Source organism: Bos grunniens, chromosome 8 (assembly GCF_055505025.1).
Source record: "Bos grunniens cultivar Pamir isolate PY7600 chromosome 8, Bosgru_T2T1.0, whole genome shotgun sequence".
NCBI lineage: Eukaryota > Metazoa > Chordata > Mammalia > Artiodactyla > Bovidae > Bos > Bos grunniens.
This window is the reverse complement of record NC_141172.1, coordinates 19,196,107-19,212,749: the sequence shown is the minus strand read 5'-3', so window position 1 is coordinate 19,212,749 and position 16,643 is coordinate 19,196,107. Positions and strand designations below refer to the sequence as shown.

The 16,643-nt window shown below is 40.8% G+C and overlaps 1 long non-coding RNA gene across 1 annotated transcript in view; it reads left to right on the top strand.

The window, feature by feature from the left end:
- LOC147366721 (uncharacterized) overlaps window positions 1-14,425 on the top strand; it is a 326,426-nt gene extending 312,001 nt beyond the window's left edge. The window contains exon 5 of the long non-coding RNA XR_015169040.1: window positions 13,724-14,425. This is a non-coding gene — a long non-coding RNA (uncharacterized LOC147366721). The remainder of the gene's footprint in view (window positions 1-13,723) is intronic.
- Window positions 14,426-16,643: the final 2,218 nt, after the last annotated feature.

Sequence of the window (16,643 nt, the reverse complement as noted above, 5' to 3'; positions counted from 1 at the left end):
AGTCTCTGTTTGCAGATGACATCATCTTTTATTTATTATTCATCAGTTATAAATAAGTTACAAATAAATCAGTTATAACTAATTTAAAATGTCTCAATCTCTGCTATATGGCACAGTGACTTATATATATATATACACACACACACACACACATATATATATTTTTATATTGTTTTCTATTATGGTTTATCCCATGAGACTAGATAATGAGGGTCTATGAAATGATCATGTGGTAGTCATAACTTTTAAGATTAATGGAACCCTTATTCAGTTCCCTGATAAAAAGTCCCTTCACATCTCTTGCTTGCAATAAGGACCGCTGATCCAGAAGAGCCAAATTTGTAGGCATGGAAGCATATTTTTCCTACTGGGTCTCTGAAATTGATGGTGAGAGGTGCACTCCTACTTGTTTCTACTGATTGTTAATTTTCAGGGATGCCTCAAGATATCATGATTTTTGGTCCAATGCATATCAGTTCAGTTCAGTCGTTCAGTTGTGTCTGACTCTTTGCGACTCCATGAATCGCAGCATGCAAGGCCTCCCTGTCCATCACCAACTGCCAGAGTCCACCCAAACCCCTGTCCATTGAGTCAGTGATGCCATCCAACCATCTCATCCTCTGTCGTCCCCTTCTCCTCCTGCCCTCAATCTCTCCCATCATCAGGGTCTTTTCAAATGAGTCAGCTCTTTGCCTCAGGTGGCCAGGGTACTGGAGTTTCAGCTTCAACATCAGTCCTTCCAATGAACACCCAGGACTGATCTCCTTTAGGATGGACTGGTTAGATCTCCTTGCAGTCCAAGAGACTCTCAAGAGTCTTCTCCAACACCACAGTTCAAAAGCATCAATTCTTCGGAGCTCAGCTTTCTTTACAGTCCAACTCTCACATCCGTACATGATTATTGGAAAAACCACAGCCTTGACTAGACATACCTTTGTTGGCAAAGTAATGTCTCTGCTTTTTAATATGCTGTCTAGCTTGGTCACAACTTTCCTTCCAAGGAGTAAGCGTCTTTTAATTTCATGGCTGCAATCACCATCTGCAGTGATTTTGGAGTCCAGAAAAATAGTCAGTCACTGTTTCCCCATCTATCTGCCATGAAGTGATGGGACCAGATGCCATGATCTTAGTTTTCTGAATGTTGAATTTGAAGTCAACTTTTTCTCTCTCCTCTTTCACTTTCATCAAGAGGATCTTTAATTCTTCTTCACTTTCTGCCATAATGGTGGTATCATCTGCATATCTGAGGTTATCGATATTTCTCCCATCAACCTTGATTCCAGCTTGTGCTTCTTCCAGCCCAGTGTTTCTCATGATGTACTCTGCATATAAGTTAACATAAGCAGGGTGACAATATACAGTCTTGACGTACTCCTTTTCTTATTTGGAACCAGTCTGTTGTTCCATGTCCAGTTCTAACTGTTGCTTCCTGACCTGCATACAGGTTTCTCAAGAGGCAGATCAGGTGGTCTGGGATTTCCATCTCTTGAAGAATTTTCCGCAGTTTATTGTGATCCACACAGTCAAAGGCTTTGGCACAGTCAATAAAGCAGAAATAGATGTTTTTCTGGAACTCTCTTGCTTTTTCGAAGATCCAGCAGATGTTGGCAATTTGGTCTCTGGTTCCTCTGCCTTTTCTAAAACCAGCTTGAACATCTGAAAGTTCACAGTTCACATATTGCTGAAGCCTGGCTTGGAGAATTTCGAGCATTACTTTACTAGCGTGTGAGATGAGTGCAATTGTGCAGTAGTTTGAGCATTCTTTGGCATTGCCTTTCTTTGGGATTGGAATGAAAACTGACCTTTTCCAGTCCTGTGGCCACTGCTGTGTTTTCCAAATTTGCTGACATATTGAGTGCAGCACTTTCATAGCATCACCTTTCAGGATTTGAAGTAGCTCAACTGGAATTCCATCACCTCCACTAGCTTTGTTCATAGTGATGACTCCTAAGGCCCACTTGACTTCATATTCCAGGATGTCTGGCTCTTGGTGAGTGATCACACCATCATGATTATCTGGGTCATGAAGATCTTTTTTGTACAGTTCTTCTGTGTATTCTTGCCACCTCTTCTTAATATCTTCTGCTTCTGTTAGGTCCATACCATTTCTGTCCTTTATCAAGCCCATCTTTGCATGAAATGTTCCCTTGGTATCTCTAATTTTCTAGAAGAGATCTCTAGTCTTTCCCATTCTTCTGTTTTCCTCTTGCTTTGCATTGATCGCTGAGGAAGGCTTTCTTATCTCTCCTTGCTATTCTTTGGAACTCTGCATTCAGATGCTTGTATCTTTCCTTTTCTCCTTTGCTTTTCACTTCTCTTCTTTTCACAGCTATTTGTAAGGCCTCTTCAGACAGCCATTTTGCTTTTTTGTATTTTTTGTTCTTTGGGATGGTCTTGATTCCTGCCTCCTGTACAATGTCACAAACCTCTGTCCATAGTCATCAGGCACTCTATCAGATCAGTCCCTAAGTCTATTTCTCACTTCCAGTGTATAGTCATAAGGGATTTGATTCAGGTCATACCTGAATGGTCTAGTCGTTTCCCCCACTTTCTTCAATTTAAGTCTGAGTTTGGCAATAAGGAGTTCATGATCTGAGCCACAGTATGCTCCTGGTCTTGTTTTTGTTGACTGTATAGAGCTTCTCCATCTTTGGCTTCAAAGATATAATCAGTCTGATTTCAGTGTTGACCATCTGGTGATATCCATGTGTAGAGTCTTCTCTTGTATTGTTGGAAGAGGGTGTTTGCTATGACCAATGCATATAATACATCTTAAAGGATAGCAGAACTATACAAGGTGTTATGCCCAATCTAATCCCTTAATCATACCTCTATGAGACTATATCAGGTAGTGCTTTTTTTCTCCCCCTTATAGTGGACTCTGTATTTATGTCCCAATTGCTGAATTTCCTTTTTTTTTTTTTTTTTTAAATTCTCTTTATTACTTTTAAAAAAAAATCACATGCTCCCCATCCTGAACCCTCCTCCCTCCCAACCTCCCCATACCATCCCCCTGGGCCTTCCCAGCGCACCAGCCCCAAGCATCCAGCATCGTGCACTGAACCTGGACTGGCATCTCGTTTCATACATGACATTTCACATGTTTCAATGACATTCTCCCAAGTGAGTGGCTTATCAGGGGCAATATTATGAGACGGCTCTTGAAAATAAAGCAGACACACTGTGAACTCTTGAAAGAGTTGCTGGCCCCTCAATACTGGTTGCAGAGAAGGCGATGGCACCCACTCCAGTACTCTTGCCTGGAAAATCCCATGAACAGAGGAGCCTGGTAGGCTGCAGTCCGTGGGGTCGCGAAGAGTCGGACACAACTGAGCGAATTCCCTTTCACTTTTCACTTTCCCCGCATTGGAGAAAGAAATGGCAACCCACTCCAGTATTCTTGCCTGGAGAATCCCAGGGACTGGGGAACCTGGTGGGCTGCTGTCTATGGGGTCACACAGAGTTGGACACGCCTGAAGTGACTTAGCAGCAGCAGCAGCAGCAGCAGCAATGCTGGTTGGGCTGAGGTCTACTTTGAGTAACTTTATCACCTAGGCCCAGGCTGAAGGGTAGCAGCCTCTCTTAAGTCTTCCTCTCATGGTAATGGCAGAGTGCAAAAAGGAAAGCTCAACTGTGCAAGCACATTTTCATTCTCTGCTAGTTTCACACTGACAGTATCTCAGTAATTCATTTCAAGTTATTCACATAGTTGTGCCACGAGTCAAGGGGTAGGATAGTTCAATCTACCACAGTCTGTTCTCTTGTTCGTAAATATTTTTATCCCTTCGAACTGCTACGTACAGTCACCCCCATTTAATACTCCTCCAACTCTTTATTAGTTGTGGCATCAGCTTCACCAGGAATTTGTCATCCAGATGTGGCTCCTCTTGATCTGGAGAACAATGAACTAAAAATTATGTGACCCACACATACTCAATTCACAGTGGTGAAGTGGGGGCAGGAGAGACCCAAGAAACATCCCCATTTTAAAAAGGAAAAATAGGAAGACAAATTAACTACTTTATAGCATTTTTTATATTCTTCTGAGAAAAAAATGTGTCAGGACCCTTTCCCTAGGATATAAGGATGCAGCTTTGTATGGTCTGTGATTTTATTTCTTGGAAGTAGCTTCCACTTTTCTTATCTTCCATGTCTCTTATTAGCTCTGGTTTCTAAAGCTATTGACTAGTATCCCCCTCTATAATTTCTGAAGAAGGCATGGTAGAATAATGTGGTTTTTTTTTTTTTTTTTTTATGGCTAGGCAACTTTCTCAATCTTTTTCTTGACTACAACAGAAAGTTTTAAACTGAAAGGTCTTTTTACATTTCTGTCTCAATAACATTTAGTCCATGTTGACATTGTTTTAATAAGTACAGATTTCTCAAGAATTTTGTACTTTTTTAATATATATGAGTTACACTGACCATATAATTCGGTTCTGGGACATAATTCTCCTTCTAGATTCAATTATGTATTTATTAGACATGTTAGGATTCTGTGAGACCATGCCCTAAATCATCTTAGGAATTCTTTCATTAAGCTGAGAGAATGAACAAGGCTCCAATTTAATTCTGTCACAAGTCTTAACAAGGGTCCTACTCTCAAAGTACGTTTGAAACTCCTGGACTTGGTGAGATTGTATTATAAAGGATATAGCCTTTATCTGGTGGGAAAGAGTTAAAATTTTCAATGCTGAGGTTTATGGGTTTCAATAGCCTCTCTAAAATGAGTCTGTGAAGTAGCCAATTCTTTTCTCAGCATACCTCATTCTTACAGTACCTTGTCACATGTGCTGGTGGCACCCACCTCATTCTTTAAAGTTTCCTTGATTTCTCCCAACTCTACTAGTTCCTTGTGCACCTATTTTGCAGTATTAGTCACTCAGTTGTGTCCGACTCTGTGAGACCCATGGACTGTAGCCCACCAGGCTCCTGTCCATGTCTCCAGGGTGGGTTGCTATTTCCCTCTCCATGGACTCTTCCTGACCCAGGGACTGAACCTGGGTCTCCTGCACTGCAGGCAGATTCTTCGCCATCAGAGCCACTGGGGAAACCCCTATATTGATATGAATGTGAAAGTCACTCAGTGGTGTCCGACTCTTTATGACCCCATGGACTATACAGTCCATGGAATTCTCCAGGCCACAATACTGGAGTGAGTATCCTTTCCCCTTCTCCAGGGGATCTTCCCAACCCAGGGATCAAACCCTGGGTTGATCATCATGTCCCACACTGCAGGTGGATTCTTTACCAGCTGAGTCACTGCAGGCACTAGTTTTAAATGTTGCTGCCACATAACACAGGCCACCATTTTTTAAGCCTTATAAGATAGTTTCATCACCATGTTTTTCCCAACGTTTATTTACTCCTACTGTCACATTTTAAACTAGTTAAGAATCTATTTTTAGGAATCTTATATCATTATCAAACAAGCCACCACAGAAACTTAGTACTTTAAAACAGAATTTTTTTGCTATTGTTTTTAATTTGTGAGTTGTGTCGGGTTCAGCTGATTGAGGCTGGGATGAGTTGGGCAGCTCTGCATCAAGTTCCGTGTGTCTGGCTGGGCTTGGGTTCGTTCCATATTAGTTCATTCTTTTTCTGGCTGAAGTGGCAGAAACATAGAAAAACCTCTTCTCAGGGTGATAGCAAAAGTGAAAGAGAATAGGCCCAACTGCATATTAACATCTCAGGTCTCTGCTTGTATCATGTTGGCTAGGTTCCCATTGGTCAAAGCAAGTCTCATGGCCAAGGCAGGTATACTTTGCTGTGGAGACGAGGAAGGGAAGTCGTACACATCTTTGAATGATAACTTAATCTACCACAGAAATTGAGCTGCCAAGTATGTCCATCTTGACAGTATACTCAGGGATTGGGAAAACTGCAAGTGGGTTCAGGAACCCATTGGTCACACTCTGAGACACATCTGAACCAGGACATTTTCCAGTTGACTTCCACACACCCCTGTTGTAACAATGGTGGGTGAGTTTTTTGGTATGTGTTAATTCACATATTATATCCTACATCCCCTAAATGATTTGGATATCCTTTTCTCTATAGTATACAATTACTCTGATAAATGGCCATAGTCCTTTGGGAAAGAAATGGGCAATCATTACTATGTCAACTTGCAGTGACATTGCAGTCTTTCCTTAAGTGGCCTACCCTCCTTTTTAACTGGTGGGCTTTGGATCAGGGACAAGCTCAAGACTGAAAATTGAGCAAGGGATCATCATTCTCAATTTTTGCTCTGACTGACATCATCTGCTTTCTGCTCACTCACTCTTGGTCTGTATGTTATGTATCAATATCAAACAATGCTCTCACTGGCTACCCAACCACCTCACCCTTAGGAACTCCACAGTCTCAAACATCATAATGGGTCAGAACTTCCTAGATGCCATTTGGCACTTTTTGCCCCAAAACTCATATGGTAATTGCACCCACCTGGCCTCTGACACTTAGGTGTTATCTACTGACCTCTACTTTCCTGGTGACTCAGAGGTAAAGAATCCACCTGCAATTCAGGAGATGCAGGTTCGATCCCAGGGTTGGGAAGATCCCCCGGAGGAAAAGGCAACCCACTCCAGTATTTTTGCCTGGGAAATCCCATGAACAGAGGAGCCTGGTGGGCTACAGTCCATGGGGCTGCAAATAAAGAGTCAGACATGACTTAGCGACTAAACAACACAGTAACTGACCTCTATTATTCCATAATGCTATCATACTCACTGACACTAGAGAGCCTGTTTCCATAAAAATACCCCTTAGGTTCAACCTTGGCTCAAAGTACACCAGTGTTGACTTGTTATGCTGGCAGCACCCTCACTAGTACACTGTTCTTTGTTGTAGTAAAGAGAGTATCTTCTGAGCTTTTCCAGTTAATATAGGCACCTGATGTTTTCTGTTTATATAGACTGATCTTTGTGCTGCTGTTATTTTTTTTTCATGTTCTGTCAAGGCAGTTTTAACTTCTCCACTTTATTAACTATTGGTCATTTTTTTTTAAATCAAACTTAAAGAAACTGTCCCACCTGCATATTAGGACTGGCTCCAAAGTGTTCTTGACAAGTCATTAATTCCTGAGTTGTAGAAGAGCAACTTCCTGTCAGTAAATGTTCCCTATCCTGTCTGATGGAATGTCTCCACCGGTCCAGCGCCCTCAAGATCCATTCCCTAGCACGGTCTCCCAGTTCCTGTCAAACAGATTATCCATATCCTGTAGCTCTTTTGGTAATAGTCTCTTTCCTCCTATAGCAGAAACAGTACTTCCACAGTTGGTCCTTGAAGCAATTTAGCTTAGCTCTGTTTATTGATCTAGATCTCAAAGAAACGAGAGGAGATATGAAAGATCTTAAAGCAAGCATCATCTTGTTTGGCATCTGCTTCAGGTGAGGATTTTGCATGGCTTCAGATAGGTGGAAGTTATTACCCTTTAGCAAGCAGCTGGCTGCAGGCCATTCAAACTAGTCCAGATTCATGGGATGCTGAGTTTTCTAGGCTCATAAATGCATCCTCTCAGATATTCCCATTCCTATCATCAGAGTACAGATGCTTCCCCATCAGGATCTTGCTTCCTGTACAGACTTGCTAGTGTTGTGATCTCAGCCTGCTTCATAATTATACTATTCTCTTAATCAGGCCTTGCTTCTGATTTTCAGCAGTCCATCATTGGCTATGGGAGATGAAAATCACTTCAATGCTTTTACAGAGGGCTTCTGGCTTACATATGGTGCCTGAATTAATAGCCAACTGATGTGAGACAGCTGTTCTTCTTTTAACCCTTTAACTTAATAATAAATCAACTACCTAGACCTTGTAATTACCATTGATCCCACATCTGAAATACTGTTGTAAAAGCATTGTTGTATTATTCTTGTAAAAGTTAAGTACATCCATTTTCACCTTCCTTCCCAATTCATTGCAAGTGGGAGTCTTGGTAACCCTCACCCTTAACAATCCAGGGTTTATCACCACCCACTTGCTGCCAGCATCAGGATCCTTGTTCCCAACCAGAGAGTTATCAAATCCAGAAATCCACCCTGAAGTTCTGCTTCCCAGGGAAACTTCCATCTTAATTTGGATTTCTTTTAAAATAAGATCCGGAGATAACATTTAAATGCTAGCAGCTTATTTTGGATGCAATTCCAGGAAACTTGAGTAGTGAATGGGGAAATATGAAAGGGAAGATGGCTAGTAAAAGATACAATATCAAGCCAGTTTTGACAGCAGGCAACTGGTTCTAAATTGCACTAGGGAACTCTGGGGCCCCTGTGAGACACATACCCCAGATTCGTATGACTCCAGTGAGAAAGTTATGGTATTTAGAAACCAACTCTTATCACCTGTGGAGGGTTTATCCACGATGACAAACTGGGTATTTCTGGGCTTCTTCATAGCTAGGAAAAGTTAGCTCCAACCCCAGATAGTTCTCCAATAAGAGATGTAGATGTGGACAGTTAGAAGCTGGATGGCATGGACTGACAAGATTCAGGGAAAATGGTAAGGGCACAGTGGTAATTTGTGGTAACCTCTTACAGGCATGACTCTCTAAGCCACCATGTCTCACTGGATTCTTGCAATTGCTTCCTATTGGGTGCTCCAGCTTCCATTTTTATCTCTCTTCATACTACTCTCAGCACAACAGTGAGAGGGATGCTGATAAAACTAAAGTCAGATATGTCTCTCTTGCTCAAAACTCGGCTGCCTTCCCATCTTACACAAGGTAAAAGTGAAGTTCTTGCCATGAGACTGGAGGTCTCGCAAGATTGGCTCCACTCAGACTTCCTTCACTACCACTTCTTCCCCTTTACATTTTGACTCAATAAACCAGTATCCTCATTCTTTAAACATACAGCACAGGCACTGTCAGGCCTTTGCAATTGCTGCCCCTCTGCCTGGAAAACTCTTAACCCTAGCTAGAGGCATGGCTCCTTCCCTCCCTCTGATCTTGACCGCTACATCCCCTCAATGGGTCCTTTGAACTCTCAATCTCTATTTCTTTCCCTTCTTTGTTTTATCCCTCATTCTTATCACATTTAATATTCAATTATTTTCTCTATTTTTAAAAATTGAAGTACAGTTGATTTATAATATGGTTAGTTTGAGGTGTACTGCTAAGTGATTCAGTTATGTAAATATATATATTTTCAGATTATTTTCTATTATAGGTTATTATATAAGATAACGAATATGGTTCCCTATGCTATACAGTAAATCTTTGTTGTCTGTCCATTGCATGTATAGTAGTATCTGTTAATCTCAAATTTCCAACATCTCCCTACATCTCCTTGCTTTTCTCTCTGGCAACCCTAAGTTTGTTTTCTGTATCTGTGAGTCTGTTTTGCATACAGATACATTTGTATAATTTTTAGATCCCACATATAAGTGATATGTCTTTCACTTCACTAAGTATAACACTCTCAAGGTCCATCCATGTCGCTGCAAACAGCAACATTTCAATCTTGGGCTAATGTTCTATTGTATACATAGACTACATCTTCTTAAACCACTTAGGTTGCTTCCATGTCTTGGCTATTAAAATAGTACCATGAACACTGGGGTGTGTGTACCTTTTGAATTAGAGTTTTCATCTTTTCCGGATATATACCCAGGAGCAGGAGTGCCAGATCACATAGTAGCTCTATTTTAACTTTTCTAAAGTAACCTCCAAACTACTCTCCACAGTGGCTGTACCAGTTTACATTGCCACCAATAGTATAGGAAGGTTCCCTTTTCTCCACACCCCTCTTCATCATTATTTGTAGACTTTTTGATGATGGCCATTTTGACAGGTGTGAGGTGAAAACTCATTGTGGTTTTGATTTCTCTTTCTCCAGTAATTAGTGGTGCTGAACATCTTCACATGCCTGTTAGCCACCTGTATATCTTCTCTGGGGAAATGTCTATATTTAGGTCTTCTGCCCATATTTTTCAATATTGAGTTGTATGAGCTATTTGTATATTTTGGAAATTAAGCCCTTGTGAGTTATACCATTTTCAAATATTTTCTTCCAGTCTATAGATTGTCTTTTGTTTTGATGGTAACCTTCACTGTGCAAAAGCTCTTAATTTTGATTAGGTCCCATTTCCTTACTTAGCTTTGGGACACTGACCTAAGGAAATACTGCTGTGATCTGAGAATGTTTTGCCTATGTTCTCTTCTGGTTTTACAGTGTTGTTTTGTATTTAGGTCTTTAAACAATTTTGAGTTTATTTTTGTATATGGTGTGAGGCAGTGTTCTAATTTGTTGATTTACATGTAGCTGTCCAGATTTCCAAACACCACCTGTTAACGAGACAGTCTTCTTCATTGTATATTTTTGTTTCCTCTGTCATACATTAACTGATCATAAGTGTATGGGTTTGTTTCTGGGCTCTCTATTCTGTCCCACTCACCTATATGTCTGTTTTTCTTCCGATACCAGATTGTTTTGATTACTGTAGCTTTGTAGTATGAAGTTTGGAAGAGTTAAGCCTCCAACTTTGTTCTTTTTCTTCAGTATTGTTTTAGCAATTCTGGGTCTTTTGTGGTTCCTTATAAAAGAATTATTTGTTCTAGTTCTGTAAAAAATGTCATTGGTATTTTGATAGGGATTGCATTTAATCTCTATATTGCTTTGGGTACTTTGGCCATTTTAACAATATTAATTCTTTCAATCCATGAACATAGGATATCTTTCCTTTTTTTTTTTGAATCATCTTCAGTTTCCTTGATCAATGTTTTTCAGTTTTCAGTGTATAGGTTTTTCACCTTGGTTAGATTTATTCCTCTGTATTTTATTTTTCTGATGCAATTTTAAATGAGATTGATGCAACTGTAAATAAGATTGCTTTTTTACTTTCTAGTTCTGATATTTGTTAGTGTAAAGGAATATAATACATTTCTTTCTGTAAATTAATCTTGTAGCCTACTACCTTGCTGAATTCATTTATGAGTTCTAATCATTTTTGCATGTAGACTTTATTAGTTCTGTATTTAGAATACTATGTCATCTGCAAATAGTGACAGTTCTACCTCTTTCTTCTCAATCTGGATACCTTTTATTTCTTTTTCATGTCTGATTGCTGGGGTTACCTTACCCCAGTGCATGCACTGGCAACGTCCGCCCAGTTCCATCCCTGCCCCTGTGCTTATGCTGATAAGGGTCTCTGCAATTTGGTCCGGGAGAAGGCAATGACACCCGACTCCAATACTCTTGCCTGGAAAATCCCATGGATGGAGGAGCCTGGTAGGCTGCAGTCCGTGGGGTCGCTGAGGGTCGGACATGACTGAGCAACTTCACTTTCACTTTTCACTTTCATGCATTGGAGAAGGAAATGGCAACCCACTCCAGTGTTCTTGCCTGGAGAATCCCAGGGATGGGGGAGCCTGGTGGGCTGCCATCTACGGGGTCGCACAGAGTCAGACATGACTGAAGCGACGCAGCAGCAGCAGCAACCACCACACCACAGGTGTCCAGGTCTGTCTCTGAGCAGCTAGATTAAATCTCTGCCCTGGTCTCTCCCTAGGCTGTGGTATGGAGCAAATGGGGCTAAGGTGGTAGCTTCTTTGAACTGGGAAGTGTAGCAAGTTGGCAGCTGCCAGTACAGGTGTCTCTCTGCCCTGATCGTTATTAAACCAGCACATATGTTCTCCTCACAAGTAGATTCTAGGCTTCTCCAGGCCTTTTATCCGTCTCAGTGGATTTCTCAGCAGTCAAGGAGGCTCCTCAGGTTTAGGGTCTGCCCATGTGGACCTTCTCTCCCTTAAAGATCCCTCCCAGGGGCACCAGTCCTGCCCCGATGCCTTTTTTCCCCAGACTACCCAGTTACGTGGAGATCTGTCTTGCAGCTTTGGTTGTATAGATCTTCTGCCAGTTTCTAATTGGTTTTCTGTGAACAATGTTCCACATGGGGATGTATTTTTGATTTGTTTGTGAGGAAAGGTGAGTTCCACATCCTCCTACTCTGCCCTCTTGACCCCTCCCTCAGCCCTTCTCTTACATTAACTTTTCTAGGGTTTTGACTGAATATCCTGGGCCTTTCTGAGGTCCTTCTACCTTAAGTGGCCAGAACTCCATTGTCCTGTGCTATGCAACCTCCAAGTTTCTATTCAGTTCAGTTACCCAATAGCTATCCTCTGCCTACTCTCACTGAATCTAGATCTTGCATACACAGCTTTATATTCACCCCAAAACTCAAGGGGACCCTCATACAGATTTCTGAGGCCGTATTATCTGTGCATCTGCCTTTTAGTCAGTAACCTGATCTGTAACTTCCAGCTACATCAGCATCCCCAAACTCTTATTTCTCTTGTCTCTACCCAGTGAAAGCACTGCTTTAAAAAGACACAAAAACACCTAAAAAAAAATTGGGCTCCACTTCTCTGAGCTGAGGTTTGAATAGTGGTTGCAGGCAGAAAACTGGAATGAAATATACTTTTCTTCTCTCAAGCATCACAGACCTGTGCTTTCTGTTGTCCCATGTCTGCAAACAGTTTCTTCATACATTTTGTCCAGTTGTACAGTTCTTCACTGGAACAAAAAATCAGTCCAATAACCATTTCTCTATAATGTTTTGTACTGCATCTATGCTTAAATATGATGCCTTATTTCATCCTCCAACAACTCAAAGAAATGTTCTTAAACTACTTTCTGGCTAAGAAAGCCAAATTTAAATGAGTTAATCCCTTTCTCTCATCCTTTAGACCTCTCAAAAGTAGAAGAAAATTATATTCACACTGCTCTTCATTCCACTTAACTCAGTCCTTTGCACACAACAGATATTCAATAAATAAACTAAACTTTAGGTAGATGCTTTTTCAACATTATATACCTGAAAAAAAATGCTAAATTTCAAAGATGACAGATTGGAGAAGAGGAAGAAACTAATATTGGTTAGGAGCTAGGATTAGCAAAGTACAGATCAGAGGCCAAAGCTGGCCCACTTGTCTTTTTAAATAAAGTTTTATTGGAAAACAGCTATCCTTATTCCCTTCCACACTCACTGACCCTGGATGTTTTCATGAAATGATGACTAACTTGAGCAGTTGGGCCAAAAAGCCTAAAATATTAACAATCTGGCCCTTGAAAGAAGGTCTCTGCCAACCTCTGATTTCGTATATGTTATATACCAGGCAATGGACTCAGCAGTATTACATACTTTTCCCTTCATTAAATTTCCCAGTCATGTTGTGAAACAATAAGTAATGACATTATCAGATGTGAACTCTGAAACCAACAAGGTAACACGTCCCAGGTTCTATAACTCCCCAGGTTCCATAGTTCATAAGTGGCAGAATACAAATTCTAATTCTGATTTGTGAGATTCTGACACCTATGTTCTTTTTACTTCTAACCGAGAATCTTGAAGGAAAATAGAAGGCCGTTTTCACTGATTTGTGTGTCACCACATAGGGGCAAGTGAAAGCAAAGATAAACAAAGAGCTGCCTTTGCCTTTGTATCCTATTATAAGAATAATCTATACCATTATTATTTATAAAGAACTTTTTATATGCTAAGAATTATATATATGCATATGTGTGTTTGTACATATAAATAATTTACTTCTCATATTCTATGAGGATACTGTTATACGTACAGAGAGAAATGCTTAGAAGGATTGAAGAAATCCTTAGAAGGATTACTATTACAAAATAGTAATTAGTAAATCAAAGATTCAACCTAATTTTCCTAACATAAAATCTCTCTCAACTTCTCTCCTATGCTCCCATGACTTCAGTCACAATCCCATGGCCTGAGAAAAGATAACATCTTGGGGGTCTGCTGTGGTCACACAGAGCACCATGAGGCCACCTGCCAACAGTCCTTCCGGGCCTCCTTGGCGAGCTTTCCAACATCACTCCCAGTCCTGTCCAGATGTGATGCTTTTCTTTCCTTTCTTCTTCTAAATGTGTTAAGCTCCGAGCCCTCATCATTGAATTTTAAATTATCTTCTGATTTCCTACGTGGGCCAAGAATGAGAGCAGTATGGGGGGAAAAATGGTAGTGACAATAAATGGGAAGCGTTTGTGAAAATCTTTTTCTTCTTTTCAAAAAGAGCTGTAATCGTGTTTTGTATCAACAGGACTCCTTCCTTCAGCTGTAACAAAGTTAGAGAAAGTGACGGTGCTATAAATTGAGAGTTCAGGAGGTGACTCTATTGACCCAGTCTTTTCAACAGGATTGGTATTACAGGTTTCCCGCATAGAAACCAGTGCAAGAATATTTCTAAAGCAATTTCATCTTTGCTAGTATCCCTTTTCTCTCTCCTTATGCCTCTTCTCTTTCCCATGGTGTCTCTAACTTCTCTGTTCTCCTGGTTTCTGCTGGGTATGTTCTCCTTCCAAACCTCAGTAACTTTCCATGGTGCCCAAGATCCAATCACCCAGGGGACAGAGTTAGGGACATAATTTGGCATTTGCCTGATTGAGTTTTCTGAGAACTGGTTCCAAAGACAGCCTTCTCTTTATAGACCAACAGATTGTTTTATATAGACACAGAGAACGCCAAAATGATAGGGCAACTAAGTGTTTGATAAAATGTAAGATGCCATATATGTCTACAGACAATCCTGGGGAGGATTTTTGTTCATGTAAAGGGAGAGAGATACAGGTCAGAATTATCCCACATGGATGCTCTGATGTGGGTTTTACTTATAGAAATGTTCTAAAGGTGAGAAATAGCGGTGGAGTAAAGGTATAAAACCTGAATGCAAACATGTGACATCTTGCATAGCCAGCCAGAAGAAAACTCCCAGGGTTTTAGGATTGAATATTCATTTCTCTGACAGGAGACATGCATGAACATCCTATCCCAAAGGAAGCAAGGGTGGGCCCGGGGGCCTCGGGGAGACCAAGGAGTCGGTAAACCACAGCAAAGGGAAGTGAACCACAGAGTGGGACAACAGTCCCACAGGCCCCGGGGAGCTGGCCACCCTGTCAACTACATCTTCACCACAAGTTTTAATTGAGTCTTTTGAGGATTTTCTTTTTTCCTTGTGGAGATACATCCTTGATTCTATCATAGCAGTTAAGAAGGAAAATTGAGTTCATTTTAGAATCAACAGCTGAAACACATCAGTTGCACAAAGCAAAACGTGTCTTTCCAATTTAAATCATCATGTAAGAGTTTGCGTCATGTCTGCTGGATTACGCCTATCCTGAACCAGCTCTCTTTCAGTTTTCCCACTACCATAAATGTCATCTTTCCTGGCATCCAAACCTTAACCTGCCTTCCCTTTCTCCTCCATTTTCCTAAACCAAGCCCAAAGGTAGAACACTTGCCTTATAGACTGCATCAGTAGCAGGTGAGTTACCTGAAGAACTAGAAAGTTAGCAAAGGATTACAACAGCATCAGTTAAGAGTCACTTGACCTTCACTATTTCCCTCTTTGCTGCCTTAAATGCTTGTGAAAGAGAAAAAAGGGGGAAAAAATTAAATAAACAGAACATGCTCTTTTTCACTACAGTCACATGGGCTTAGGCTTCTGGGTCTAAGATGAAGGGAGAGAAACAAATGAGACAACTTTTAGATTTAAATTAGCAGAGTTTTGTTGTAAAAAGACCCAAAATGCAATGGAATCTTCTTAAAAGGTTAACAGAGGACAAAAATGGAGTAAACAGGCACTGCATATTTAAGATAGTGACTAGAAAACAGTAAGGCCTTTTGGTTTATACACCACTGAATTCAGACTGATCAACAGATTATATTGTTATAATTTATGCAACAAAGATAAAGCCTAGACTAGTGCAGAATATGCTTTGGAATCACGTAAGTCTGGCTTCAAATTCCATGTCACTTTAATACCTGAGTGAACTGGATCACGTCACATCTAGAGTGTTTTTTTACATCTATAAAATGAAATACCATTCCCCTAGTGCACGGTCATCATGAGAATTACTCGATGCTGAGACAGTGCATCTGGAGTAACTAGCACAGTGCTGGACACAACAGGTGCTCAGTGAATCATTCTATCATCATCACATCTGATTACCTAAAAGGTCTGTTTCTCTCATTTGCCCAAATCCAAATGCTATGAATTTTCTTTAGGTGCCAGCCATCTCTTTATGAATCCATCCCTAACTACCATAGTGGATAATTTTACTCAGGGATTTGAAAATGATTGATTGTCAGGAAAAGGAAAGGTGGACATTCAGTTCTGCTCCCACAGGGAAATTTTATATAGACATAAAGAGAAACAGATTTTGGGTTCACTATCTGAAATAGGTTTCCAACAATTTTAAGTCAATCAATAACAGATTAGACATCATGAACTCATCTCCATTCTAAGGGACGCTGCTGAGTACTGACACGTGACAGCACACCGAGCCTCTCTGGTTCCTGAAAACGGGTTCAATACTGGTTCTTAAACTTACCAGTGGCAAGAACTCGGCCAAGTTGCATAAGCCGAGTCTGCTTGCTTAATGTGAAAATAAGTGTTAATAGTACCTACCGGGTCCGTGTTGTTCTGAGGATTAAATGTTAAAAGAACCTTCCCCAGTCCACTACCGAAAAACAAAACAAAATACTGCCCTGACCTCTGGGGACCAAGGTAAGGGCAGAGGCCTGTCGGGCTCATAAAGTCTTAGGAAAAAGTTCAGTTCAGTTGCTCAGTCCTGTCCGACTCTTTCCGACCCCATGGACTGCAGCACACCAGGCCT